At 38.2% G+C, this 18,974-nt stretch overlaps 1 protein-coding gene and 1 pseudogene across 1 annotated transcript in view; both read right to left on the bottom strand.

Annotated features, from left to right (window-relative positions):
* pcsk9 (proprotein convertase subtilisin/kexin type 9) overlaps positions 1 to 18,974 on the bottom strand; it is a 247,995-nt gene that overhangs the window by 79,804 nt on the left and 149,217 nt on the right. The window lies entirely within an intron of this gene.
* Positions 9,511 to 9,623, bottom strand: LOC148652120 (U2 spliceosomal RNA; annotated as a pseudogene).

Here is an 18,974-nt window from a genome sequence, read left to right as displayed (position 1 = left end):
TTGGGAAGTGCAATCTACGACTATGGCAGAAACCCATTAATAAATACATCTGTTTTTCTTTCCACTATATGGTGTATACAGTATATCAGCAATAATGTAAGGTTTTAATTTATCTTGGGGGCTGTGGGGGTGCGTAACACTGCTCTAAACCATAGAGCATCTGCTCTTAAATCTTCCTTAGCACAGACACAAAAATATACATAGCCTGCAAGAGTGTGAATAGAAATCAAACATACATTTTCTCTCCCCCCTAGAGCCAGCTACTATATATAATCTCTTCTTTTATCATTTACATCCTGCTATTGCATAATGTACATACCTGCTTTATCCTCAGAGGGTCATGGACAATGGAGTCTAATCACTGCCAGGCAGGGAGTACAAGGTGAGACTACACCCTGGATGGGACACTCACATGCATACAGGGGCTCTAAAAACACAATCAGAATGAAAAAATAACAGTCACAGTTGAGGTTGACAAATATCTCAGATTAGACCTGATTTATGGTTTTAGCCTAATCTACAAAAGATACATTAACGAGAACAGAAAAAAAGACATTTCTACAATTTTCTTTCTAATTTCTTGCTGTATTATTTTACTTTTTTGCACAAATCATAGAATGGGTTAAACTTTTTCACAAATAATTAAACAATTCTAATTTGTATAAATCAAAGAAAGTGTATTCTTTTTAGACAAATTGCAATCAAAGAAAACATGCATTCTTTGTCCTGCACTATTTTCACCTGTATCAGTGTTTCATGTTCTGTTTATTGGGAGGTTGATGTGATGCTTTCCAGATAATGTTATGTCAGAAAAGTCTCCTGTAATTTCCATGAACTCTGTGGATCAATTTTACCAGAATGCGCAATATTGTTCTTAGACACGTGGGTTCTATTATAGGAAAACGGTGACACAGGAGGCATTTTCCATTTCCATGATTCTTCCAGCTCTGATGTTTCCATGATACAACAACAGTAAACTAGATCTAATCACATTCCAGTCATTTATTGACTTAGTGTCAATACTGCTGCTTGAGATCGTGTTAGTCCAATGATTTTGTTCCAATGCAGTGCCATTGTAGTGCCACTGTAGAGTAATCCGAAACAGGTCTATTTAAACAAGCCTGATGTCAATCTTGAATAGCCTCAGAAAGAATACAGGAGAGTACAGGAGCACAGTGATTTAAATAAATAATAATGATTTCTTGTATTTATATAGCATTTTTAGCCCAAAGGATCCAAAAAACGCCTTTTACATATATACATACTGTATATAGATATATACTGTATATCACCTACACCTGGGTAATTCACAGCAGACATTATACATCATTGTATTATACACATCATGTATGATGTTAATTATATATCATTGGCCACACACCAAAGTACAGTACCTCAGAAGTAAGAAGTTGCAGCAATAGAATTAAAGAGGACCTTAAGAAAGATGAGAGTGAAATTTAACAAAGACAGCAGAACAAATATGCTCTGCTTTTACATCAGTGACAAACTGATGCCTTCAAGAAATGGATGGATAAGATCTTTGGATCACAAAGCTACTATGAACCCAAACAAACTCATTTTCAAACTGCATGTTAATCCTTGGTCTTGATATTTCTGATTACCTGGGGAATTCTTTTTCCTGTTTATTTTACTGTAGTGGTCTTTTACTGTGCCATGGTTGATTCTTTATTAGAAATAATACTTTTGTGATCTGTAGTGACCTGCTCCATTTCCTTTTTAGGACTGTGGTATTCAGTTACATGTTATTTATAAGATGGACCACTGCTGGATGAATTACCTCATAAAGGCACCATGTAATATTGCAGTAATGCTGTTACTCAGTTTGCAAATTCCTGCTCTCATTCTCTACAGAACAGATATGTAGCGTATCAGACTTGAGTATAGGATAACCTATATCTAAATAAATTCATCTAAAATAAGTCTTCGGATGTTATTTATAGCAATTTGGATTCTGGCGATTTTCTAAATTAATGTAGAGTATATAAAAGCATTAAGTAAAAGATTCTGTTATCTTGCTGTATAGATCTTATATTTCTATGTTGCCTTACGAATCCCTATGTAGAGTAATTGTAGAAAGTTTGAACAATTTATAGTGGGGCTCTGATAAATATAACATTAAACTTCATCTCATGTTGCTGTATTTTTTTTTAAATGTCCTTACAATTTTCTAACAAAACAACAACTACAGGCAATTCTTTTACATTCATATTTGGATTAATGTTTGGACAAAAGTCTGTCTCACTCCAGTTCTGACCAACTCTGTGGCACCTGGCCAATTGTTCATTCCCTTTGGGGAATCATTGTCAGTTTCAGCTTATGACACAGTTCAGACAAACCTAAGAATATTTACTGGTTAAGGCAATCTTGATTCACCAATATGTTAATAGCAAAGTACTGTATCGTGCTTATTGCATAGTTGAAATTCAACAGCTATAATGATGCTGCAATAACAGATAGACACATTTCTGTTACTTTTTACAGAGGAGTCCTGATAAGTACAGTGATGAGTGTCATTTAGTCCTAGGCAGCACTGTAATGGGCACTCTCACAGACAGCTGTTGCAATATAAAAAATAGAATAACGCACACAGTACATGACAAAACAGAACTTAACATATTCAAAGTGTGGTAAAAACTATACAAAAAATAGCTATGAGACAGTAGTTGGTTTAGTGACGGGGATGCAGTCAGCGAAAGGTGAAAGATAAACAGATGCCCTTTGACCCTTTGCAGGAAGCAGCCATGCAAGATCAGTCAGAAGTTCACAGTCAAAAATAATAAAGCATTAGTGGCCACAGGAAGATGGAAAAAGTGATTAAACCTCATGAATGACAAATTAGAGGACATATCTCTTGAAAAGCATTTAAAAGCCAAGACCTAACACCAATAAACCAGACTACAGCACATTAACTAAGGCTCTCACTAGAGCCGTGATCAGTTTCTGAATTTAAACATTTCAAAAACTGTGTTTTGTTTTGGCTTATTTTAGATTAGAAAGTTAGAAATGCACATGCATCATTCACACAAACCTAGCTTAACTGTACATTTATTTCCTTATTTGCTTTATTAAGGTTCATCTCAATTTCTGAAATGAAACTTGCCCACCTCTGCTCCCCAATCCAATTCTTTATCCTGGATTAAGGCCTTGTATGCATTATGTTATCCATCATATACTTTTTCAAGTCTACAGTGCCTTGGTTGTAAAATGATTTGACTAAACTAGGCAAAGCTTGCATTTGCTGCTACAGAATGATTAACATACACTGAGCTTTGTAAATGCTGAAAATTATAGATTACAAACAGCACAGAAGGTAGTTCAACATGAGAGAGACAAACACCCATAACTGTAAATCTATCAGGAAAAAAACATATTTCTTTGGAACCCAGTCATTATTTCAGCAGATGTCAAACTACACTCTCACATATCATATTTCAGCAGAAACTTTGATTCCTCCATGTAGTGTATCAGCCGTTACTCGCACACCTCTCCCAGCTCACAAGCTCACATTTGCACATACATATGTTTACATGACCACACTATTTTTTCTTAATTATGAGCTTATTGGGGTACAGCAGTTTCCAGGTGTGTCCATCAAAAAGAAAGGCTATCCTGTAACCACATACATATTACATATCCAGCATGTAAAAAACACAACTAGGAATTTCAGGATCCATATTTAAAAAACACAGTACTGTGAACGTCTGTCTTTGTCATGAAAAAGTAAGAATGGAAGGACATCCATAATTGTGGAGTTTCATTACCTTTGCCAGCCCTCAGTGTTTTTATCAGTGTGTTTGTAAGCCACCCTTCACTCCGTCTCATAAACTTGTCAACAACAGGCCCTGGTAGAGAGTTCTGCTATTTTTTCCTGCTGAATGCATTGTGGAAAAAACCTCTACTAACTTACAGGCAGATTCCTTCTAGTCAACCAGCCATGGAGTTAATCCTTTTCTGACTCACTGGCTGTTGATAAAACACTTAGCCACACAGACAGTCAGAGAAACAGATAAAACTGTAATCTTCTTAGATAATTACAGTGAATTCCTACAAAAGTTATGTTTCTATTATTTTATTCTTAAATTTACATAAAAATAATATATTTCAGATTATAATTATTCATGATGTTATACTGTATTGTCAGTGGTTTCAAAATAATATTAACAAGGAGCTCTTTTTTTTGTTGCTACACATTCTAGACACCAGACGTTATTTAAGCAAGCCCTAAATATTTATTTGAGCTAACATTAGTCTTAATCATGTGTATCAATATTTTTGATTCACATTGATACGTCAATCATACATATCTAAATTGATAAACTGGATAAAATACATTATTTGAACAATTCTCTAAAAATTCTATGTAAGCATTAGTAATGCAGTTTAATAATCAAGTGATGCCTGTAGAGCTTTTATGAACAGTTTCAGCCTACTTCTATTTTTGTAAACCCTATTTCTTCTTCCATGGAAAATTCAGAATACAATTTGAACTGTATATTTATCCCTCGAAGCTCTCGGGCCCTATTTTTTTATTTAAAGCAGTTTGCCTGTAACGAAATTAGCTGGTGAACAAATCATGTTCACCCCTGGGATTTTCAAAACCATAAGAATTGATCACCTCTGATGCTTTCCTGTTACAAGAACTGAGTTTGTCAACATTGGCCACTGTGAGAGGTAAGGGGGAGCTTCAGCTATCCCTAAAATACAGTAGGACTACCTCCTTACTTCCATAAAGTCAACCATTGCTTCAGGAAAAAAATAGTCTGCAATTAATTCAGAAAGAAAAAAAATATTTTGAATTTTGCATTATTTCTTTCTAAACTAAAACAGATTTCATGTTCAATATTAATATTTTATAAAACAACCATATTATGTAGAGTTAATTCACTGTACAATTAATGTGCAACTGTTTATACTGTATTGGACTATACTGAATATACAGTAAACACAGGAACATTAGATATTAAAAAGCATTCAAAAAAGTTTTTTCCCATTTTTATTATTACTGATTTATCAATTATTAAAGAACATATAAGGTCCAGCATGCTTTGCTGTGTCTGGGGAATTTTGTCAGAGGACCTGTAAAAACTAAACCAGGTGTCTTGGGCATGCTGGCACTCGAATCCTCAGGGGTCCTCCGGTTAGGGGAGAAGTTGGATTTAATCTAAAATGACAGGCTATGTTGATGCCTGCTCACTGGGGAGTAGGCCCACTCCTCACTTTCCCCCTTCTTAGTGGAATAACTAGGGGTCACCTGGGGTCAACTGCATCACCCCAGCTTGGCTCTGACCTTGGCAGAGCGGCTGCAAGGCACATCTGGAGCATATTTAAGTTTCAGCTGTAACACATACAGCCTGCACTGGAGAGGGTCAGGAATGGTTTTCTCCATGATAAACTACAGTATGGAGTTTCTGGAAGCTTTTCAGCCACAGGCTCTTAGTTACAACCAAAATGTACAGTCTGGATGTGATTTTGTGGAAGAAGGAGTTTTTACTTAAAGCATTCAATGAAAAAAAACGGCACACACTTGTACGGATGCAAGACATCACAGCTCTTCTTAGTGCAGTGTTGAAGTTTATTGGACGGCCATTCGGAAAGCAAAGCAAACACAGTGCCTACTCTGCTCTGAAACACTTCCAAAGGTCAATTAAAAATCAGGCATGGCCCCAGTTAACCTCTGTTATCATTTAAGACAAGGACACAAAGACCATACTGTAAAAAGTGTTTTTTTAAGTGTTTTTAATTAATTAATTGCCATATCACAAAAGTATTGTGACTGAATAAACATATTACTATTAAATATTCCATCTGACAATACATAGCTTATTTTTCAAGTTGAAAAGTCTTAATCTTTTGTTTGCAAAAGAAAGGCAAACTTAAGTTATGACTAATATTCCAAGTCTGAGGATGTTAAATATTATCATACACAAAAAAATAAATGAATACATATTTGAAAAATAGTAAAAATCATATTCCAAAGTTTTTCTGTACTGTGGAAAAAATCAGAGCTCATTATTCATTTTAGTGGATTCTCTCATTCTGGCATAGTTTAACATCAGATTCATCTAGATTTTTATTGCCAGAGATTGGATGTTGAGCTGAACACTAAAGCTACAGTATATGAATAATGTGAAGCACTCCATTCCATGGAATCCTTAAGACAAAGCTGAAAAAGTCACAAAAAGCATTACCATATAGTTAACTGGGTTTCAAGCAGTAGTTTCTTCCACAACTATCATAACTGTACAAAATAAAAACTCCTTAACGTTTTGGTTTAATCGCTGTTGATCACTGTGCAGTCTGTTCCATGTCTCCTTGAATTCTCTTAAGCTTAATTAAGAATTAAGAAGTTGCTTCTGAGGAGTTTTCTCTGTACTGAGTTTTACTACACAGAGGAATACTAATTCATTTGAGAGTTGGAAAATCATTTATTGACTAACATTTTTGCTGGATCTTAAATTGTACATTGGCCTTGATATTATTATCCACAAAACAGACATACATATTTAATATTTCTGTGCACATTGCAGTGTGCATTTGGTGACTTTACTTTGTGCAGGTGGTTGCATAGCACTGCCTCCACCAATATCTTGGCAGATGCAGGTTAATTTCTTAGTTATGACCACCGTTCCATAGGTGCCAGATGGTGTTATCTTCATCAACAAGCATGATCCCAGCCTATCTAGCCCTAATTAGTTACGGCTTTTAACTTATTTTAATGTGTGTCCAATCATACCTCCTCCTGATTGGTGGGTCACTGTATGACCTTCTCATGTGCTGTAAATATTTGCGCAAAATGTGGAAGGTCAGTATAAACAGCCCTTCTGGATTGCAGTGTTGTTACATCAACACAAACCACCCACGATGCTGATTGGAAAATGAATGGAAATGGGCAGCAGAAGTCAAGATTATTCAGTTATTTAGTTGTATTTGTTGTTATTTTTGGGATATATGTGCATGTTTGCTTTGAGAGTGCATTATAATAACTGTGGCAAGTTCATTTTCATTTTTTAAAACAGTTTAACCAGAATAAAAAACAAACAGATGTGGCAAATTTAGTTAGATTTCATTCTTTAATTAAATTCCTTCATTTATTTCTTTGTTTCTTTCAACTCTTCTCTTGCCAATAAACACAGATAATTAAACACATGAAATCAAACTGAAACTGTTCAGTTTCTTAAAGAACTATGCTACGCTCCTTGTTAAAAGGTTTCACTATGAGGAATGCTCTTGCTTTATTTTATGATTTTATTTAAACTGATCATTTATTTTACTCAATTGTGAATAACAAAAGCAACATGTTTCAGACAACTGTTAAAATGAGTTGAAATCTGGTGATGTTTTTTACAAACCCTTGAGAAATAATATTGCTGCCAGTTTGACATGCTGTGTACAGTAAATGTTAATAAATAAAAGTGTTTAACATCCTCAGAACAAGAAGACGAGGCCACCAAAGAATGCGGTGGCTCGACGCCATCAAAACAGAGACTGACTTAGGCATAGAACAGCTGAAAGGGAAAGTCCAAGACCGGAAAGCGTGGCGAGAGATGGCCTATAGAATCGCAGAGAGTCGGATCCGACTGACCGGATAACATCATCATCATTAACATCCTCATCAAGAGACTAACGAATGGCACTGTTATGTGGCTTTTCTCTAGTCTAGTGGGATGCTTTTATACTGAATTATTACAAGATGTTCATTTTTGCATCTCTTCCACAAGAGAGGTCAGTCAGCTGCAGCATGTACAACTTAAGTACATGTTTTCAACATACAGTATATAAATACCCATATTTAGAACTTAAATCCACATTATTCTGCTTAAAGACTGGAAATAATTAGGAAAAAAAATTTAAACTCAGTCTCATGTAAACAAATATTTTTAGGCTTCTGTCTGAACTTCTGTTAAACTAGACATGTTTTATATGAAATTTTAACTGCTAGACTAATTCTTCATTCATCTTAGAGTATTATCACTATCACTTAATGATTTTTCCCCCAATTCTGAGAATGTCAAAAAGATAACAGCATCCATGAAAGCATTCTGTTGGAAATTGGTAGAGATATTTGTTGTTGTTTTTTGTTGCACTTCAAAGAACACAAAACATTTGATTAATTTTAACCCTTTAGCTGGAAAATATATAATTTATATCTGAAAAACTGAAATTCTGGTCAGTGTCAGTACAGCATTGTAAGTTTTGCCAAAATGCATTGTATGTTGTATATATAAGTAAAAAGCTTCAAATAGTCAAATATTTCAGTTTCTGCCAGGTTTGTAGTTTTAGGGCAGATGTATTTACCTCTGCTTGTTTTGTAAATGTACTGTATCAGTTTCTTGCAGATGTGGAAAACTATATTATAATATGTTTATGAATACTATACCTGACTCCAGGTATAGGACCAAGAGGCACCTGAGCTTCTCTTAGGGCAGAATGAGAAGTAAGATGCAGTTTTCTTCCTCTTGGGGACCACACAGGGGTGAAATTCCAGTATGGGTTATTTAAAGCTCCCAATGAAGAATGTTTTTTCTTTGAGAGGAGGTGAGAGAATAACCACACAAACATAAGGAGAATGTGTAAACTCCACAAAGCAAGACACTGAAGCAAGGAATCAAACTCACGCTGCAGTGAGGCAGAGCAGTGACTATAGTGGTAATTCCCTTTGAAATATCCAGTTAAATTTCTAGGCACCTAGAAACACCACTGTGTTTTCTGCTCTTTGTTGCAACCAAGCTTTCCATTATTAAGACAAATCCATTTATTGAACTATTTTCATAACGACAGTTATTTAAACTCAGGACTTGGTTTCATTTATTCCTTCCCAAGATAATTCTGCTTTATTGATTCTTGATGACCTGTAGATGTGTGACCAAACTACAGATTAACAATTAATGATGTTCAGATACAGATGAAATCACATACAAAAAAGCATTACTATAATAATAATAATAATAATAATTGCTTACACTTATATAGCGCTTTTCTGTACACTCCACTCAAAGCACTTTACAGGTAACTGGGACTCCACGATCACCAATGTGCAGCACCACCTGGATGATGCGACGGCAGCCATATTGCGCCAGAACGCTCACCACACATCAGCTATTAGTGGAGAGGTGAACAGACTAATGAAGCCAATTCATAGATGGGGATTATAAGGAGTCCATCATTGGTAAGGGCCAAAGGGAAATTTGGCCAGGACACCAGGGTTACACCCCTACTCTTTTCGAGAAATTTCCTGGGATTTTTATTGACCACAGAGAGTCAGGACCCCGGTTTTACATCTCTTCTGACAGACGGCACCTTTTTACAGTATAGTGTCCCCGTCACTGTCCTGGGGCACTACGACCCACATAGATCTCAGGGTGAGCACCCCCTGCTGGCCCCACTAACACCTCTTGCAGCAGAATCCTTAGTTTTTCCCAGGAGGTCTCCCATTCAGATACTGACCAAGCTCACACCTGCTTAGCTTCAGTGGGTTGCCAGTTGTGAGTTGCAGGGTGATATGCCTGCTGGCAAATATGTGGCCTCCTCATAAAAGGCCTACCAGATATTAAACTGATAAGAACAGAAACTACACTTGATCTGAGCCATAGGCCAGAAGTGATAATACTAATCATACTCAGATTTGTGTGGTCCCAGTTATTTAGGATCAAGACACCAGTGTTTTGGACTGACATACAGAGATGTGAGAGAGAACCAGAAAATACAGCTGGAACAAGGTTAATGCTAATTTCTAATCCTGCAGTTTTTTTTAAAGTTGAAAACAGAGGACTAATCAAATTCAATGAAAGGATCAGTTAAACTAAGTAAGGGTTTCATTTACCTGTGATCACATTTTGAAAAGGCTATCTTAACATAAAAGAATATTTGCTGTTTCCAGCTTTCAGTGCCAATTAGGATTAAGCAGACACAAAACACAGTATTATTGGTACTGTAGTTCAACATAAAAAGCTCAATTAGCAATATACATATTCATGAACAGGAGAACAAGTAATAGGTTTATTCCATGCTAAAAGGAGAAGAAAGAAAACAACTTTTCAGCCGTGGAGCCTTCTTCAGGTATGAGAAAGACAGGGCAGTAAGCAAAGGTAATGTAACATAGGAGAACAAAAGCTGGGAGAGAGAGGGGTGGAAGGCGGGAGGAGGGGACAGACAGAGTGGCGAATCAAGTAGTGTGAAGTCAGGATAGGTGAAGAGAGGTGTGAAATGAAACCTACAATTAATAGAGAGAATTTAGAAGACTGTCGTTGAGAGAAGGAGGATGATGTGATAAACAGTGTCTGCTTGTTCCCTTGCAGCCTACGCATCCTGACACAGATACCCACCTGAACTACTTCATATACAGGAGATTGGATATCTATTAACATAGAGCTGAGAATAAATGCAAAAAGCTTGGAAAGATTTCTTTTAGACCTCAGGATGAGAAGGATATACTCTTTCTCTCAATTTTTTGAAAAACCCAACCAAATTGGACAAAGGTTAATTGTAATTAATTAACCAATCTTAATCTTAATCTTATCAAGATTTCAAACAAATAGCTGTTAATACCTAATTCAGCCCCCTTAACATAAGCAATGATATCTCCTTAGGATGCTTAAACTGCTGTATGCTTCGGTGATCAGACTAAAAATGGGGTCATAGTGTTTTTTTTTTCCAAGTTACTGTTACTGTGATGAGAAGTATGATCTTACAGTACCAGCTTAAGCTCGAAAGCCTTTCTGCAGACTAATCTTTTTAACAGAAACCTAAGCCTGAATACCGCCTGCTGCTCTCTGTTCATATCTCATCTATCAAATTGCATTTCAGTCAAGAAATTTATGGCTAGCACAAGGGGGTTTGATATGAGAAAATGTTCTGCTCTTCAAACCAAATTGTGAGCAGCAACTCCTAGAATTCCTTAGCCCAGAATGATGGTAAGCAGATTCCACTAGTTTCTTCTTCCATCCTGAGTCTGGTTCAAAGCTTTACAGTCCTCTTGTTCTATTTGCAAAAACAATTTAATGGTGTACGATCTTAGAAACATGTATCAAGTAGTGTAATTATGCAACTTGATACTTTATAGAAGGGAACAATGGTCTGTGCAATAATTTAATTTTTTGTAAAGCAATCTTTATGATATATCGGGGGGGGGGGGGTGAATTTTACATATTTTAAATGTTAAATGCATTGAAAACTATAACATTTTTTATAGATTATCAAATTTATAGAAATATAAATAAGTATAAACATTGGAAAAGCTTGGAAAAGCACAGTGTTATAAATCAGCTTATCAATTTATTTCAATAGTTATTCTGCATATCACTATTGAAAAATTCACATTGTTCATACACAGGGCAGGAATTGCAAATAAATAGCTAAATATTTATTTTTGCACCTGCAGTAATAACCTGCCTCTAGCTGTTGTAATTAAGCCCTGGGTTACTCCATATGGTCTGCAGTCTGCTTTTTGTTTTAAGCCAAACAAACAGAGCTTTTTAAATGTAGATTTTTCACTGTGCACCATTAGCTGTATCTCAAAAACTCCATACACTGTGCAGGGACTTTAAGGAAAGCTTGGTGAAAATAAAAAAAAACTTAAATGTATCACCCACTGAAATGTATCACAAGGGGTTCACCACAGTTGTCAGGAATTGAGTATAATTGAACACTATATTTACACAATCTAGATTCAGTGACTCATTCTCGTAAACAGGTGTGCACTGATCACATCTCTTGTGTAAGTATAAGTAGGTGAGCTTAAAACTGACATACAGTCAATCCAAGGTTATATCTCTGTAGTATAAATTATACCATACACAAAGATCCATACATGTAAAACAGACTGGAAAAGGCACAAAGCCAAAGACCATTCATGTCACAGACATTGTCTTGCAGGGTTTTACGTCATGAGAGTTTCGGGAGTTGTGAACTATAGTCTGAATCTCCCTGCCCCTTCCCCTCCTTCCCCCATGAGCTGTGTGAATCTCCACCATCTGACAGGTAAACAGACCTCTGCCCACAGGATTTCCTTCCTGGCAGGGTGGGGTACTATATGTTCTGACGTCAGTAACTGACCCCCTCTGTCAGCCAGCTTCCCTCTCCCCGATTCTGAGATGGACCCCTCCCATTCTTTATTTCCAGGGCTTCACTGTGAATGTCACCAAACAGGACATGAGAAACAGGCATGACCAGTTTCTTTTTACTGTTGCCCCTCAAAGATGCAAAACATTATTTTGCTTGTTGAATTTTTGTCAGCTATTTATAAAACCAAACCTGCAGTCAAGATTAAATCATTTTTAGGTAATTGTGTGTTTAGTTTTGAAAACAGATTATATTATTTCTTCTGCAGTAGGTTGATCATCAATAATCACAATTATTCTTATTGACTGCTTGTCGGTGTCAGTTGAACATTGAAGAATGCTTCCAAAATTAAGTTAATGAATTCTCTGAATGACCTGTTAAGTGTGTATTGCTTGTACTTTTCTCTAAAATACAACATCTTAATATGAACTTACCATGAAAAGCTGGTCTTTGAAATAAAATAAATTCGTCGATTGACATACTGTAAATCTATTGATTGACCTTGGAGGATTGCCCTGTCACACCACATGGTCGTACTGGATTTCATGTTTTTCTGTTCAGAGTAAGGCTATCTTTCAGGGATTGTCCGTCACCTGACACTTCACAGTGAAATAAAATCCCTTTTGCTTGTAGAGGAGAGGTTGATGTCAGAGGAGGTGCATTGTTATTTGTTATTCCTTTTATTAATTGTTTGCATGTGCAGTTGAGAATAAAATAACAGGTTACATTATAGGTTGTTGACCTACAGTACTGTATATGTTTTGTAATATATGTTTTACATTTTGGTAAAGGGAGATAGGAGTGCAGCATTTGTAAAGGCAGGAGTTTTATCTTTTCTCAAAGTAAAAAAAAAACAACAAATGTTTTGTAAGCCAAAGATTATCACAGGAGTATACTGATGAAAAGTGTTTATGCTCACCAAGTGTTACTTTATTTGTTACTTTGGTTTGGGTTTGTGTTCCTTTGTATTAATTTTGTTAAGTGCTTATTTCCCTTGAACCTCCTGTGGTGTCTCCGTGGGAAAGTTTACATAAATGAAAAAATTACTCACACCACACTTTTCCTTATCTTAGCAGAGTTTCTTCCATCTGAATATCTTCCAAATCCAGTCTGTAATTCGTTCTCTTAATCCTGATCCGAAACGAGTTCCAAAGTCCGTAAAATAACACCAATCCAATAACACTAATCCACAATCCACAATCCGAAAACCGTAAACCGTATCTCCTTTCAATAGTCCGTTCTTCTTTAATCCGATCTTTAACACAATCCTATTTTCCTCTCTCTCCTTCAAACCACATTCACCTTATCGGTTCCGCGCTGGTTCACTGCCTCCGGGGCATTTATATTTTCGTTCCTGATGAGGCTCAGCTGTCTCGTTGTTTTTCTGGGTAGACCCTTTCCATATACGGGTCAGCTGGTTCATCTTGGCGGCCATTTTGCTCAGTTCTATGTCGAGTATATTAAGTAGGTCATTCCGAAAATACCGGTTATGAATGACCCTTCCCCTGGTCATCTTACATTCCCTCCCCCTTAGATCAGCCCCATCCTCGGACTGTCTAGAAAAAAATAAACAATGCATTCGGGAGAGGGCATCTACATTACTTTGTTTCTTTCTGGGTCTATAAACCGTTCGGAACTGAAACCTTTGAAGACTAAGGCCCCATCGGTGATTCAGTTGTTTTTGTCTGTATTTTACAACATCCAAGTTAATGGCGCATGATCTATATACAATACAAACCGTCTTCCCAATAAATCATATCTTAAATAGTCAAGGGCCCATTTTATTGCGAAACATTCTTTTTCTATTGTCGAATACTGTTTCTCCGCGGGGTTTAACTTACGGCTAATATATAAAATAGGGTGCTCCAGTCCATCAATTTCTTGTGACACTATGGCTCCAACCCCAGTCTCGGAAGCATCCATGTGTACCATGAATGTCTTGTTAAAGTCAGGCACCTGTAAGACCGGTTGAGATGATAAAGTTGCTTTTAAGTCCTGAAAGGCCCTCTCTTTGATTTCTGTCCATTTTATTTTATCAGGACAGCTTGTTTTTGTCAAGTCATGCAGAGGGGTGGCAATGGAGGCAAATCCTGGAATGAAGTGGCGATAATAACTCGCAAGTCCCAAAAACATTCGTATCTGCTTTTTCGTAGACGGTTTAGGCCAGTTTTTCATTAACTGCACCTTTCGATCTTGGGGCATAATCATTCCTCTCCCAATTGTATAGCCGAGATAATTGGCTTCCCGGGCCCCCTACCAACATTTATTGGGATTGGCCGTTAATCCTGCTTCTCCCAAAGCTCCCGTTACTGCATCCAGGTGTTGTAGGTGTTGTTGCCATGTCATACTATTGATTACGGCATCATCTAAGTAGGCAGCCGCAAAATCACGATATGGTCAAGTATTCAGTCCATTAATCCTTGAAAAGTAGCTGGAGTTCCATGTAAACCAAACGGTAGGACCCGATACTGGTACAGCCCCTCAGGGGTCGCAAAAGCGGTCTTGGCTTTAGCTTCTTCAGCCATCGGCACTTGCCAATATCCCTTTGTAAGATCCAGCGTACTGATATATCAGGCGTTACCTAATCGCTCGATTAACTCATCAATACAAGGCATAGGGCAGTGAGATCAGCGAGATCTCATTTAACCTTTTGAAATTGTTACAGAACCTAATAGTTCCGTCCGGCTTGGGTATCAATACTATTGGACAAGCCCACTCGCTATGGGATTCCTCTATTATTCCCATTCTTAACATTTTTTCTACCTCTTCTTTAATTAATTTCCCTTTGGCTTCTGGTATTCGATAGGAAGGCAACCTTACCCTTTTCCTTGGTTCTGTCATAATCTTATGTAGGATGAGGTGGGTTCGACCCAGTGTCCTGGAAAAAACATCTTTGTTCTGCGATAGGAATTCTTATAATTCCTGCTTCTGTGATGGAGCCAGGTCCCCCACGGCTACTGCACCAGTTTCTTCGTCCAAAGGGTCAGGGGAGAAGTGGGTGAACAGAACTTCTGCACCATGCCATTTCTTTAATAAATTGACATTTATTAATTGAATAATTGAATTGGTAGATAAGAGCTGACGCCGTTTGTCATGTTGCTTGACTTTGTAGTTGACCGGACCCACTTTTTCAACCAACTCATAAGGCCCCTGCCAGGAGGCCAGGAATTTACATTCCAGGGTCGGAACCAATACCAATACTTTGTCCCCAGGCTGAAATTCTTGTGCAATAGCTCCCCTATTGTAAATCTGCTTTTGTTGGGCCTGGGCTTTTTCCAGGTTTTCTTTCACAATGGATCAACAATGTTGATTCTTTCTCTCATTTGTTCGACATGTACAATGACAGTCTGTAAAGGTGAAGGTTGATGCTCCCAAGATTCTTTAACCAAATCTAATAGGCCCTGTGGTCTCCGAGAGTATAGTAACTCAAAGGGAAAAAACCTGGTCGAGACCTGCGGTACTTCTCAAATCGCAAACATTAGATAAGGGAGCAGCTGATCCCAATTTTTGCCGTCTTTCTGCATGGCCTTCCTCAGCATGCCTTTCAGGGTCTTATTAAAACTGTCCACCAGTCCATCTGTTTGTGGGTGATATACTGAGGTTCTGATTTGATGGATAACCAATAGTTTACTTAAGTCTCGCATGACTTTGGACATAAAAGGAGTTCCCTGATCTGTTAAGATCTCCTTAGGGATTCCCACTCTAGAGAAAAATTGTATGAGCTCCCTAGCTATATTTTTGGCTGTGGATGCTCTCAACGGAATGGCATTAGGGTACCTTGTGGCCTAGTCCACTATTACCAGTATATACTGATCTCCTTTGGTGGTTTTGATCAGGGGTCCCACCAAATCCATCCCAATCCGTTCAAAAGGAGTTTCAATAATTGGGAGGAGAATCAAAGGATTCCTATAATAAGGTTGCAGGGCAGTTCTCTGAAACTCCGGGCATTCCCGACAATATTTCTTGATGGCCTTATGTATTCCTGGCCAAAAGAACCTAGCATTCAGTCTCTCAGCTGTCTTTTTCATCCCTAGGTGTCCTCCCAGGAGGTGGCTATGGGCCAAGTTGAGGAGTTTCGACTGGTAGGCCCGGGGAATCAGGAGTTGTTCCACTTCTTCTTGATCCCTCCTCTGCACCTGATATAGGAGGTTGTTTTTCACCATGAAATAAGGGTAACTAAGGGCACCATTGTTATTACACAGCCCTTGATTTTTCTCACATGTCCCCACGCATGTCTCAAATTTCCATCTTCCAACTGGGCCGTCCCGAACCTACCTCAATGCTCTGGTGGCTCCCAGTCCGGCATATCCATATTCAGGAATTCATCTCCCAGTCCGGGGCCTTCTTCCTGTGGGTCTTCTTCTCCAGGGGAGTCTACAGCATTGTTGACAGGGTCTCCAGGACACGGGAGTAGACTTTGCCTAGCTGACTGAACATTACTCGAAATTTGGAGAAAGTGGGGACAGTCTCGTCCCAACACTACAGGGTAAGGCAATTGCTCAACCACCCCTACCATTGATTTATATGTTCCCCTTTCTGTAGAAATGTTAATTAACACCGACGGATATATCTTTGTGTCACTGTGAATGCAAGTAATAGGAATCCCCTCCATTCCCCTGATTTCCGTTTCTTCGGGTAGGGGTCACCAGTACTGTAGGGGTCACCAGGGTCACCATATTTCCTGAGTCCAACAAGGCCTCAACAGGTCCTCCTCCTAACTTATTTTTTGTAAAATGGGGGTCCTCACAGGTCGGGATTCTTGCCGTGAGGTAATTACACTTTGCTTCATCTCTGGTGTCCACTTGCCTGGGTTCAGACCAACTAGGACAATGGCTGGCTACATGCCCCTCTTCATGACAATTAAAGCATCGACAGGGTGATTTCCATAAGTTGCATTTGGCCTCTGATCTGACCTTTCTTGTAGGGATTTCTTAAATTGTGGAGGGCCTTGATAATCACTGTACTTTAATGACCGATACTTCATTTCAGTTTCAGAACTCTTGGGGTTTCTCCTCTCCTCTTTTTGAAATTCCACATTTTCTTCCCTCATCAAGGCCTCAGTGGCATGCTGTCTGTCCACTAAGTCAATTGCCTGGTCCAGTGTCTGGGGATCCCCACCACTCACTTCCCTTTTCAGGTGTACAGGCAGACTCCTCACAAAGTGATCCAACACCACTCTTTCTATCACTTGCCTGAATTTAGTTCTTCAGGCTGAAGCCATTTCTTTTCCAAATGTACCAATCTAGTGGGCTTGTCCATTTGATATTTCCAGTTATGGAACCAGACTGCTCGTATTGCTATTGTTATCCCTAATCTCGCCAAGAACTCACTTTTTGGAGTCTCATTGTTCTCAGCATCCACTACTTTTAAATCATAATAGGCCTTTTGGGCTTCTCCAATTAAGTAAGGTGCTACTCTCCCTGCCCATTGGTCTCTGGGCCATGCATTTCTAGTTGCAGTTCTTTCAAATGTGGTTAAATAAGCTTCCACATCATCAAGTCATCTTCTGTCATCTTGTGGAGCCCAATTGGTTCAGCAGTGTAGGTGTCTCTCCCTGTTACTGAAGTCTGCCTGATTTCCTCCCCTAATCTTTGTATTTCTTCCCTCACCAATTCCTGTTCCTCTATAATGCGTTGTTTATTTTCAGTTTTAATCTTATTTGCCTCCTGTTGTTTTTGGAAAGCTTCTTGCTGTCCTTTTAAAGCCTGAAACTGGGTAAGGGTGGCTTGGGACATTTGATGTATTAACTGTTCCATTATTTTGTGTTTTTTTCTTATCAACGTCCGCGCCGATTCACTGCCTCCGGGGCATTTATATTTTGGTTCCTGATGAGGCTCAGCTGTCTTGTTGCTTCTCTGGGTAGACCCTTTCCATATACCTTGCCATAGACTTCTTGGCAGTCATTTTGCTGAGGTCTATGTCGAGTATATTAAGTAGGTCATTCCGAAAATACCGGTTATGAATTACCCTTCCCCTGGTCATCTTACACTCCTTAGAGACATATCATGAGTGGCCAGATCTAGATAAGAAAATTATTCAAAGGATTAACATTTGCCAAAACATTGCAATTTTTTTAGTTACACGCTATTTTGCATTGGCTTCAATACAAACAGTAATGTTCTGAGAGCATTAGGGTTACCTTCACTCAATGCAATCAACAACATGGGATTTAGAAACATAGAAATTCATGTCAATGTAAGATAAGATCACTCTATTAGCCATATACAATTTTTTGCATCAGGGATTTGTCTTTTCACTTACCCCAACTTGCTCTCCATGAGACACACAGACAGGGAGAGAAGCTTAGGGTCAGAGCGAAGGGTCAGCCATTGTGCAGCACCACTGGAGCAGTTGGGGTTAAGGGCCTTGTTCAGGGGCCTAACGGAGTAGGATTCCTCTGCCAGCCACGGGATTCGAACTGTTAATCTTCCTGCCACAGGTGCAGATCCTTAGCCACAAAGCCACCACACCACCCCCAAAAGCCTCTCCATTTGACCTTTAATACAGTAAGAGTACCTTTATGTACAGTAGTTGACATTAATAGCACATTGCTATTATCCCAGGCTTGCAGTGGAGTGGTGATAACATATTTATTACAATGCACCACTTCATGATTTGTCTTGGCATCCCTTTAATTAGTAAATTATGTTCATTTTTGTTTATGCTCTTCACATACTGAATTCAGTAGAACTTACCTATGAACCTATTCAATTTAAATAAATGCCTAAATTTTAAAATTTTCTATTTCAACTTTTATAACTGAACAAGACATTGGTAAAATCACATTATGCTTTTATTTTCTCCTCCCCCCCTAAAAATCTGAAAGTATCATCAGTCAATTTAGTTTTTATTTATAATCTCCATTCATTTTCCCTTTTGCTCTGAAAGCCTCAATG

Source organism: Lepisosteus platostomus, chromosome 11 (assembly GCF_059453375.1).
Source record: "Lepisosteus platostomus isolate fLepPlt1 chromosome 11, fLepPlt1.hap1, whole genome shotgun sequence".
Lineage (NCBI taxonomy): Eukaryota > Metazoa > Chordata > Actinopteri > Semionotiformes > Lepisosteidae > Lepisosteus > Lepisosteus platostomus.
Note: the sequence above shows the minus strand (reverse complement) of the source record. Positions and strands in the feature narration are given on the sequence as shown.